The sequence below is a fragment of the Notamacropus eugenii genome, chromosome 1 (assembly GCF_028372415.1).
Source record: "Notamacropus eugenii isolate mMacEug1 chromosome 1, mMacEug1.pri_v2, whole genome shotgun sequence".
Lineage (NCBI taxonomy): Eukaryota > Metazoa > Chordata > Mammalia > Diprotodontia > Macropodidae > Notamacropus > Notamacropus eugenii.
The window spans coordinates 698,679,994-698,692,615 of NC_092872.1; positions in this window are offsets into that span (position 1 = coordinate 698,679,994).

Consider the following 12,622-nt stretch of genomic DNA (forward strand, 5'->3'; position numbering starts at 1 on the left):
CATACCACATTAATCCATCTTCCCATTTCAATAATCACCTCATCTTTTTCCTTCCTCTATTCTGGATGAGCCATCTACTGTTATTGATTAAACATTTCAATTCAAATTCTCTTAAAACTATGCAATCTAGTTTCTGACCTCTCTACTCTCTTGTCAAATTCTCTAATACCCATTTCTCCATGAAGACCCATAGTAAACAATCAGTTCTCCTTAAGAAGCTGTCTTGCTTCACCACCTTGGAGTCATCTATGACTTTTCCCTCCTCCCCACCCTCATAACCCATTAGTTGTCAAGGTTTGTCAATTCCATCTCCATAAAATCTCTTGTATTCACCACTTTTTCTCTACTTTTACAGCCTCTAGCCTCACTGAAGTCATCACTACATTTCCCTGGACTATAGTAAGAGCCACCTAACTGCTTCCTGTCTCTTGCTTCTCCACACAACAGCAACTTGATATTCCTAAAATGCTGATCTGATCATATTGTGTCCCTAATCGAAAATCTTCAATCTTTTTATGGAAAATTATGTAAAAATTTGACTGCCTAGGGAAGTTCATCAGTAATGTACATCAGTTTCATGATAGCATGTTTGCCCAGGTTCTGGATAGTGAACAGTGCTCTCATGCCTTCCCAGTCACTAATGGAGTGAAACAGGGCTGTGTGCTTGCTCCCATGCTTTTTAGCATGATGTTTTCGGTCATGTTTGTCAAATGCTTTTAGTGAGGATGAACACGGCATCAAGGTCAACTACTGTACTGATGGTAAGTTCTTCAATTTGAAAAGGTTACAAGCCAAGAGCAAAGTGGAGTGAGTGTGGATGCATGGTTTTCTGTTTGCAGATGATGGTGCACTCAATGTAACGTCTGAAGCTGAGGGGCAACAAGATGTGGATCAATTCTCTGTTGCCTGTGCTAATTTTGGCCTAATAATTAACACCAAGAAAACACAGGTGCTCCATCAGCCACCACCACACCACCATGGAACCATCAGTTACAGCAAATGGAGAAGTTTTGAATGCTGTGGATAAGTTCACTCACCTTGGTAGTATACTTTCCAGGGATGTATACATTGACAATGAGGTTGATGCACACATTGCCAGAGGTAGTTCAGTGTTTGGGAGGCTCTGAAGAAAAGTTTGGGAGAGAAGAGGTATTAGACTGACTACCAAATTGAAGGTCTACAGAGCCATTGTGTTGACCTCATTCTTGTATGCCTGTGAAACATGAATAGTCTACCAGTGCCATGCCAGGGAAACTAAACTGCCTTCCATTTGAACTGTCTTAGGAAGATTCCGAGAATCACCTGACAGGATAAGGTACCAGACACTGAAGTCCTTGCTTAAGCTTAACTGCCCAGCATTCAAACTATGCTTCAGAGAGCACAACTCCAATGGACTGGCCATGTTGTTCAAATGCAAAATATATGCTTGCCAAAAAAGACTTTGGATTTGACTGTACAACATGGAAGACACTGGCACAGGACCACTCATGGCATGGCATGCCCACATGAGAAAGGGTGCTGTGCTCTATGAGCAAAGCAGAATTGAGACAGCACAAAGTAAATGCAGGATGCACAAATCTGGGTTATTTGCCCCAAATATTCACACGGACTGTCTGTGCCCAATCTGTGGTAGAGCATTCTGAGCTCGTATTGGTCTGATCAGCCACAGTCAGACACACTGAAACTTCACTTTATCGTGGTGATGTCATTTTGGTCCTCTTGGAGAAGGAAGGACAACAACAATTACCTCTAAGATAAAATGCAAACATTTTGACCTGCTATTAAAGCACTCTACAATCTGGCTCCCTTCTACTTTTCCTGGCTGGTTTTATATTCCTTCTCTTCACAACCCTCTATTCCATTCTAATTGGCCTGCTGGCTGTTCCTATGCACATTTTCTTTCTGCACATTTTCTTTCTCACCACCATAACTTTACATAAGAGATTTTATATATCTGAAATATATTATCTTCTCACCTCTGCATTATATTCTTCTTTCAAAGAATAGCTCAAGTATCTTTCCCAATCCCTTTTCTGATCCTTCAGGAAGCCTTTCTCAATCCTTAATTCCAGTAGTTTTTTTTTTTGTCATTTATTTTCAATTTATCTTGTCTATGACTTGTTTGTACATAATTGTTTGCATGTTGTCTCCCTCATTAGATTGTGAACTCCTTGAGGACAGATACTGTGTTTTTTCCTTTCTCTGTATCCCCAGTGCTTGGCATACAATCTGGCTGGCTCATGGTAGGCACTTGATAAATGTTTATGATTTACTAATCCTTTCCAGTTATATTCTCTCTCTGTCTCTCTCTCTCTCTCTCTCTCCCTCTCTTTCCTGTCTCTCTCTATCCCCCTCTCTCCTCCCTCTCCCTCCCTTCTCCCTCTTCTTCCCTCTTTTCTTTTCTCTCAGTTATATGTGTTGTGAAACTACTTATGTATGCATAAATTTTGCTTGTCCATATTTTATTCCTCCAATAAAATGTAAGCTCCTCGAGGATAGGAACTGTCTCATTTTTATCTCTGTGTCCTCAGAACTTAGCCCAGTACCTTGCATGGAGAAGAGTGTGAAAGAAATATTTGTTGAATTTAACCTAACTGAATACAGTAAAAAGAGTAAATCAGATTTATTAATAATTAAGACTAATTCCGACGGTGCTTTAATATTTACAATTTTCTATAAAACATCTTGATTGCCTTTGACCCTTCATCTCCTAAACTAGCCCCTTAGCTGTTTCTCTTATCTTGGTTTTCCCTCATTACAGAGCTCCCTCTACTCTTTCCTCACTGCTCTATTATTGACAAGCAAGAAACAGAGGCTGCTACTGAACCTTGGTGCTCCATATCACAGTAACATAGGGTTTATCCTTAACTCCTTGGCTCATGTTCTACATCTGGTTTTTAAAATTTTCCCCATTTAAAACCCCCCCCCCCACAAACGTTTACTTTTTCACCTAGTTGCTCAATTCCCTTTCCTGATTCTGATAGCCTGTCTTGTTTCACTTTCCCACACTGAGGAGGTTAGGGACTTGGTGCCCCTGCAATCTGGAAAATCCACATAAAAATTTTGGCCCTCTTTTTGTAACAAAGAAGAAGTCTGAATTTTTTCTTTTCCTTTTCTGGCGTGTTTACATTACCTTATTGTAAAATTTGGGTTGATATTATACATATACACACACACATTTTATACATATCTGAGTTTCTAAACTTTTTCTGTGTCATCTGCTGGCCTTCATATGTAATCTGGGCTTCTGCAAAATTCCCCCCAAATTCCCATTTAACTTTTTATGTTGATCCATGATATAGTGAAACCTTGATGGGGAAAGTTGTAATATGGAAGGGATAACTGTACATTCTGTTGGGAGAATAAATCCTTTCCAGTTATATTCTCTCTCTCTCTCTCTCTCTCTCTCTCCCTCCCTCCCTACACCCCTCTCTTTCTCTCTCTCTCCTGTCTCTCTTTCCATCCCTCCTCTTCCCTCCCTCTCTTTCCCTCTTCCTCTCTCCCTCCTCTCCCTTTCCCTCCCTCCTCCCTCTTCTTCCCTCTTTTCTTTTCTCTCAATTATATGTGTTTCCTGACTCTTCCTGGAATCAATCTCTGTTTACCTGAATCAGTCATACCACTTTATTTTGTTTCCTCTCCACTTAAATTCTCATATTGACTATTTCAATACTTTTCTGATGCCCAATACTAGATGAATAATTCCTTAATATGGAAAGATGCTAACTCTGGAGTTAAAGAACCTGACCTCAAATCCCACCTCTGACCTACCTGTGGGACATGGGACTAGATACATCATCTTCCTGGCCCCCAGTTTCCTCATCTATAAAATGAGAGGCCACATTAACTCTGATGTTTTTTCAGATTATAGATCTGTGATCCTATCTGTAAGATTTATATTATTCTCATGGAATATAGTTATATCCACTTGGGTTATCTAAATGTAAATAAATAAGGCCTTTGAATTGCATGGTGGATGTTGATGGATGTCTCTGGATTCTGGCCCACCCCTCTCCAAAGGAGATTGAGATTCCAATTTAAGAGGAGCAAGAAAAAGGCTATGATTATGTACTTGCTCCTTGCCACATCTATCCATAGTAGGTTACATTTATCTGTATCTGCTCCCCCAAATGTTGGTGGTCTAGGGGTATGAGTCTAGTTCACAAGGAAAAGTGCTTCACTGGTTGCTCTTAAAAGGAACTGTAACTCTTACCTTACTCTCCACACCGTAGTTCCTTCCCATTCAACACTGTCTACACAAAAGATAAACACAAAAAGTAAAAAAGTGAATTCATTCATCTAAGCAAACAGCAAATGGAAATTAGAAAAGTTATCCAGATTAGAATTGATCAATAAATACACAAATCTGAATGAGTTCTTGTGTATCTCCCTAGCTGGAAGTGAGTTGAAATTTCAGCTCAAAACAAGAGAGGAGGCCCCATCTCACTGGAGGAGAGCCATTAGTGCAATCTCTTGGGAGGCAGGCTGGTAATCAGAGATATATTGCAGAACTGATTTCCTCCATGTGTCTTTTGCTTCTCTATTTTTCTCAAGAGGTTTTTACCTTTGGGTCCACAAATCCATTTCTTAAAAAAAGTTTGGTAACTTATTTCATATAGTTTCCTTTACATTCTTATGCAGTTTGTTTTGTACGTTTAAAAACATTCATCTGAAAAGGGGTGCACTTCTTCTTGTCCCATTACTCAGTCATGTATGACTCTTTACGATCCTATACACCATCACACTCCAAGCCCTTTTGTCTTCTGTCTTCTGAACTCTGTCCAAACTCATGTTCATTGTATCCATGACTCTATTTCTCCATCTCATCCTCTGCCATCCTCTTCTCCTTTTGCCTTCAGTCTTTCCCAGTATCAAAGTCTCTTCCAATGAGTCCTATCTTCTCATTATGTGTCCAAACAATTTAAACTTCAGCCTTGCTATTTGTCTTTCCAGTGAATAGTCAGAGTTAATTTCTTTAAGTATTGACTGATTTAATCTCTTTGCTGTCTAAGGAACTCTCAAAAATCTTCTCCAGCAAAATTTGAAAGCATTAATTCTGCAATGCTCAGCTTTCCTTATAGTCCAGCTCTCACAGCCATACATTGCTACAGGAAAAACCCCAAACTATTGCTTTCACTATATGGACCTTTGTCAGTGAGGTGATGCCATAGATTTAACCAAATGCCTAAAGGGCTCCATGACACACCAAAAATTTAAGAACCACGTCTCTACCCGTAGAAGTGCTAGCCCTCACTTCATTGTCTCCTTTATGCAGATATACAGTATTGCATTCAGTCCTTTCTGCCTATTCCCAGTCACATTTCCCTTCCAGCCCCTAAGCTTGGTTGGAAGTCTGGTTATTCATGATTCTATGGTAACTGCAAGGATTATTTTTTCTCTCATCTCTGTATCTCTTCCCCAACAGCCTCATCATGGCAGGCAGGTGATCCTGGATTCTTAGAGGTAATGCCAATGCTTTGACAGGATAGTCTAAGCCAAGAGGGCTTCAAGGACAAATCTGAGATGGCTGTTGTCTGGTGTTTAAGGAGCAGCCTGACTAAGAAAAAGGTTCATCCATAGACTGATAGCGAAGTGATGAAGGTTTCCTGCCACAGAAATTCTGGCAGCAGACCGTAGGGATTGTAATCTCTATCAGTGCAGGGAATGATAACACTGAGGAATCAAAAAATCCTTGATGTATTGAAATATTTTCCCTAGCTCCTCTCATACAAAAGGAACTTGGTAAATGTTGAATTGAGCCATGAATTCTACCTGTAAATTCTCTACTCCACTGGTCACCCCCTGTTTCTGCCTCTGTTCTATCTAGTCATAGATTGTACATCTTTTAGATGTCCTGGTAACAACTGACACTTGACCTATGAAAATTGAAGCTGTTATTTTTTCCTTTAAGAGGTGATCCCTTTCTATTACCCAAATCCATCAATTTCTCCATCATGGTCAATGGCAACACCATTGCTCCAAGCCAGATCTGGAGATGTCATTTTTAAATTTTCCTTCTTCACTTTCTACATCAGAGCTGTGACAAAAGCCTGATGATTCCTTTTCCAGACGTATCTCTTGGATATGTCTTTTTCCCACCCTCTGCTTCTAATCGAATCTTCCAGCTCCTACCCTGGCACCTCACTCTGGCTACTGGTGAGAGTTCACAGTTTCTTTGCCCCAGAGTAACCAAACGGTTCCCTGGCCATCTTACTGGCTCGTTGAATGAACTTGCTCCCACTTTCCTTGTGAGGGAAACTCTGGGAATAGGAATCAGATCAGTACTAGCATTCTTGGAATGGCCATGTCAATCATCCTGTGCTCTACTGACCACTCCGTGACTTCCCAGAACAACACAGCCACCATATCCTGCATATGCTATCTTTTCCTGTTAGAATGTAAACTGCTGGAGGGCAGGGAGGGTCTTACTTTTTGTTTTTGTATTCTTAGCACTTAACAAAGGTACTGGCATATAGTAAAAAAAATATAAATGCTTAAAATTTTTTTAATGCTTTTTCATTCATTCATTTATTCAGTGGCCTTTTCTTATCGTTAATAACTTTTCTTAAGCGTTTGACATTATTGCACATTTGCACAGCTCACCAGTGGAGCCCTCTGTTGGTCAAAAAGCAGTTATTATTAGTAATAAATTAGTCAATAAGCATTTAATAAATGCCTACTATGTCGGGGAGGGGGGTGGGAGCAGCTAGGTAGCACAGTGGATAAAGTGCCAGGCCTGAAGACAGGACAATCTGAGTTAAAATCTGACCTCAGACACTTATTAGCTGAGGGACCTTGGACAAGTCATTTATCCCTGTTTACCTCGGTTCCTCATCTGTAAAATGAACTGGAGAAGGAAATGACAAACCACCTAAGTATTTCTGCCAAGAAAACTCCAAATAGGGTCATGAAGAGTAGGACAGAACTGGAAAAAACAAACAAACCCAACAACGACTGAACAACACTGTGCTAGGCACTGGGGATACAAAGAAAGGCCCTGCACTTGAGGAGCTCAGGATGTAACATGCAAACAACTATGCACAAACATGAAATCTACAAGATAAGTAGCAAACCCTCATTTCATGCTTGGATTACCACAACTGTCTTCTTCCTGGTGTTACTGTATCCAGTTCTGTTGCTTCATTTATCTTTCCCCAAGGGAAGCATGCAATCATTATTTAATAGTGCCCCCAAGGATAAAGTCATCTCTTGAGATCCCATTCAATTGGGTAATATGTAATCGCCCAAAGTAACACTTACCTAGATTCTAATCTTTTAGAAGATACTGTTGTCCCTTCAAGAATATCAAATGCTCAGGCCTTAATACTTTCAAATGGCATCAGTTTCCCTCTGTTGAATCGAGAGCTTTGAAAATGACAGATTCTTTCTTTAGTTTTCTTTTTAGAAATTTCTTTTCTTTTTTCAATGATCAATTATATATTTTTCTCCCTCCCTCTCCCCAAATCTGGAAAAACAAAGTGCACAGTCAAATAAAATAAATCCTCATGTTAGCCATGTCCAAAAATGTGTCTCATTCTGAATATTTAGTATATCATATCTGTATCTGGAGGTAGGTACAGAACATCTCACCTCCCACAGGATAAGTTGATCACCTGAAATCTCATCACCATGGTGATTGACTCAGTTTTTGTGTAATTGTCCAAAGTAACACTTACCTAGATTCTAATCTTTTAGAAGATAACTGTTGTCCCTTCAAGAATATCAAATGCTCAGGCCTTAATACTTTCAAATGACATCAGTTTCCTTCTGTTGAATCCAGAGCTTTGAAAATGACAGATTCTTTAGTTTTCTTTTTAGAAATTTCTTTTCTTTTTAAAATTATATTTTCTTTTTTCAACGATGAATTATTTAGTTTTCTCTCTCCCTCCCCCCAAATCTGGAAAAACAAAGTGCACAGTCAAATAAAATAAATCCTCATGTTAGCCATGTCCAAAAATGTGTCTCATTCTGAATATTTAGTATATCATATCTGTATCTGGAGGTAAGTACAGAACATCTTGCCTCTCACAGGATAAATTGATCACCTGAAATCTTATCACCATGCTGATTGACTCAGCTTTTGATACTTAACTCCATCAATTGCCTCTTTCCTCTGATCAGAAGACTGAAGGGTAGAGTAAATTCTTCCCAAAGTCTTCCTCTACAGAGGGCTCAGAGCTGTCAAAACTTTACAGGTAACTCCATTTTTCAACAGCAACTCAAGTCTGGTTTCAACTCCATGGAACATAATACCACTATGCAGGATACTCCCTGGTCCTATCTTCCCTTCCACTCTCCCCCCTCCCCCCTTTACCTTCCTTTTGTGTGTTGTCTTTCCCCATTAGACTGTAAGTACCAAGGTGGCAGAAACTGTCTTTTTCTTATTTATATCCCCAGCTCTTAAAACAGTGTCTTGCACATAATAAGTGCTCAATAAATCTTTGAATTACTGGATACATAGTTGATCTTTGCATCAATCAGAGTTCTGAAGTGTTTCAAGATGATTCATTTTTAGAATGTTACTGTTACAGTATAAATTATTCTCCTGGTTCTTCTCACCTTATGTCATACAAATACATCTTCATACAAATCTTCTCAGGCTTCTCTGCAAATGACCTCTTTCATAATTTCCTACAGCCCAATGGCATTCCATTCCATTCATGTGCCATAATTTGTTTAGCCATTCCTCAATTGATAAGAGACCTCCTCAATTTCTAGGTTTTTGCTATTATAAATATCTTTATAATAGAAGATATTTTCCTCTTTCTTTGAACTCTTTGGGATATAGAGATAGTAGATCACTTATAAGGTATGTATCATTTAGTTACTTTATTATCTCAAATGAGATACTATTTGTAAAATTCTATGCAAACCTTTAAGAGCCAATGATGATGATGGTGGTGGTTATAATTTTAAATTGCTTTACAGAATGTTTTTTTAAATTCCAAATCTACTAACAATGCACCAATGTGTCTGTTTTCTTGCATCCTCCCACCCCCCCCCCCCCCCGCCCTTTTCTGTTATTTCCCTTTTTTGGTAATTTTGCCAATCTGACAGACAGGAGATAGAACCTCAGAATTGTTTTAATTTGGACATCTCTGATTATTAGTGGGGGCAGCTAGGTGTTTAAGCAGATGGAGTGCCAGGCCTGGAGTCAAGAAGACTCATCTTCCTGAGTTCAAATCTGGCCTCAGACACTTACTAGCTGTGTGACCCTCGTCAAGTCACTTAACCCTGTTTACCTTGGTTTCCTCATCTGTAAAACAAGCAGGAGAAGGAAATGGCAAAACACTTCAACATGTCTGCTAAGAAAATCCCTAATGGGTCACCAAGAGTCAAATATCACTGAACAACAACAATTATTATTGATTTGGAGCATTTTTCCATATGACTGTAGATGGCTTGAAAACTGCCTATACATATCCTTTGACTGTTTATCAACTGGGGAATGTCTTTTACTCTGATAAATGTGAATCATTTCCTAACATAGCTTAGAAAGGAGAACTTTATTATAGAAATGTGCTACAAAGTTCTTTTTTCATTTAACTGTTATCCTTCTAATTTTATCTGTATTCAATCTTATTCTTCCTAAACTATCCTATTTATAGCTGCTAGACTAATCTTCTAACACTTTTTTCATCTTGTTATAGGCTAAATGGCCCATTTCCTTAAATTCTATACATCTAAATCTGAATATAGGCTAAGCATAGAGTCTGGATCTTTGATTTCATTGATATAAGAAACTCTTGGGTGAATAAACTCCCTTTATTAATGAAAGTTAAGTTATTCTTACAGTTGCCTAGAGTACAGTTCTCAAGGCATGGACCAGGGATCCCTGAGACATTTCCAGTGGATCTTTGAGCTCTAAGACATTTTGACTTTGAATACAGTGTCAATAGATATAACCCACATAAACCAAAGCTCTTGAGGGTGGGCTGGGTATCCTAATTTTGAAGAGTTTATATGAGTCCTGAGACCAAAAAAGTTAGAGAACTGTTGGTCTAGAACACAAAGAGATTATGTGATTTGTCTGTAGCCACAGGGCCAACATGTGTCTTGTGGGACTTGAATCTAGGTCTTTGAGCTTTGAGGCTAACTCCAAATATACACAACACCCTTGAAATGAGATCTCCTTGAAAGGAAAAAAAGTATAGGTAAACATTTTGCCCTAATTATGTAGGGCAAGATCAAATTTTATACAAGCCAGATTTAGGGGAAAAGTATGGGTTATATTTAGTTCAATAATATATATTTTTTATCCCATCAGTTTCATACTCATTGAATTAGAGAATCATAACATGGAAAGTGTCCTTGATCATCTAGTCCAATTTGCTAATTTTCTAGATGAGGAAACTGAGGCCGAATGAGAGACTTAGGGGGTATGATGGAACTCTGAGAATCAGAAAAATTTAAGTATGACTTTTGAGAACCTAGAATTATTTTGTTCCCTCAAACTAAAATGCCACCTGCCATTCAAATTTACTTTATAACAGGCCCTTCTGGCAAGGGATATCCCCACTTAACTTGGTGTTAAGTAGTTAACATCATCAGTATCTGAGGAATAATCAGGAGATTCTCCTGCCTTGATACTGACTCAACTCTGTGTGACCTGGGGAACATAATTTTATTTCTGTCTCCGTTTTATTATTTCTAAATGGGCACCCTTATTAGCTGCCACAGCTGTTTGGAAAGCATATTGTGATCCAAAGGATAAAGAATGCTAGGTCATTATGCCAAATTATTATTTATTTAATAATTTGATTTTTAAAAACCAAAGGAGAAAGAAATTAAGAAAGATGTACTAGGTGGAATTTTGTTGTGGTTGAGGCATTTTTCAGTCATGACTGACACTTTCATGACCCTTTAAGGTTTTCTTGACAAAGATACTGGAGTGGTTTGCCATTTCCTTTTCCAGCTCATTTTATAGATGAGGAAACTGAGGCCAACAGGGTTAAGTGACTTGCTCAGGGTCACACAGATAGTAAGTTTCTGAGGCCAGATTTTAATTCAGGAAGAGGAATCTTCTTGACTTCAGGGTAGAACTTCTGTCTACTTCAACATCTTGGTAAAAACCTAGAGTCAATTAAGGATACCTGTTTTCTTTACTTAGCATACTGATATCAAAGAAATGCTTGGTGCCAGACAAAACTTCATATGATAGCAGACAATAAATGAAAAAAAGAGACAGAAAAATATTAAAGGAGGAAAGGAGTACTGATGGGTTTGGTTGGCTCAATGACAACAAATTATAATATGACTGCTTTTATATGAATTAATTATATTATTTAACATAATAACAACTTCAAAGAACTACACTCTTCAAAATACACACTTAGGTTCATTTGATCTTCACAGCATCTCTGTGATATAGATAGGAGAGGTATTATCCCCATTGTATAGATGAAGAGATAGGTCGAGAGAGAAGGAGTCTTGTGTAAAGTCAAACAGCAAATTAATGACAGATCAGGAATAGATTCAAGATATCTGGTACTCTTAGCACGTTTCTCTAGATGCTTTTCCCAAGGAATATAAAGTGCCAAGTCAGTCAACAAGGATTTAAATGCCTACTATGTGCCAGCACTGTACTAAGTATTGCCAAACCATTTCTGGCCATCTTTGTAAGTCTACCTCTTCCTCTTCTTCCCACTCTCCAGTTTAAGAGAACAAGGTATATTGTTAATTTTTATTCAAACAATATCATTTCTCCCAACCTTCTCCCCTGAAAAAACCCCAGTGGGGAATACACACACATACACAGACACATACTTTTATATGAATGTGTATATGTATATACATATATACACACATACACAGACACATACATACACACACATTTTATATGTATGTGTATATATATGCATATACACATACACACATACATTTTACATGTGCATGTATATACATATGCACGTGTATATATACATATATATGTATATATGCGTATATATATACATGTATGTGTGTGTGTGTATATATATACTCAAAGTTCCTTCATGTAATTTTGAGATGGGAAGGGGCTTTAATGGTCATCAAATCCAATCCCTTCATTTAATAGAAGAAATTGGCCCGTGGAGATATAAATGGGGCTTAGCAAATGCCAGGCACAGAGTAAGAGATTAATGATCTATCTATCCATTCTAAGGTCACACAACCGGCACGTAGTAATGGCAAGATTCCAACCCAACCTAGCTCTATTCCAAATTCCAGGTTCTCTGACAACTACTACATCCTGCTGCCTCTCTCTACAGCATTTAGAACAGGGCCTGGCACAAAGTAGTTGTGGCTGACCTACTGGCATTTCCTCGCGCTAGCTAGTCTGTCTCCTTTCACCTTCTACATCTAAATTCCCTCTGCTCTCTCAATCTTTTTAAAAAATTACTTTTAGAATCAGAATTTTTCTCCTTGACGTATTTCTTAGCTGCTTCTTTCCCTCTTTAGCTTTCGTCCTCCGTTCCCAGTTTTGCTCCCCTTCCTGGTGGGGTGTCCTCCCGGCTCGCCACGCTTAGTCTCGCTCGGTCGTCTCTGTTTCAATGAATCACCGGAGGAAACCTTTGAGATTACTGGAGGAAACCTTGTTTCCCTTCCTTAGGATCCGCTAAAACGTATCTAGGTGGCGGTGGATGGG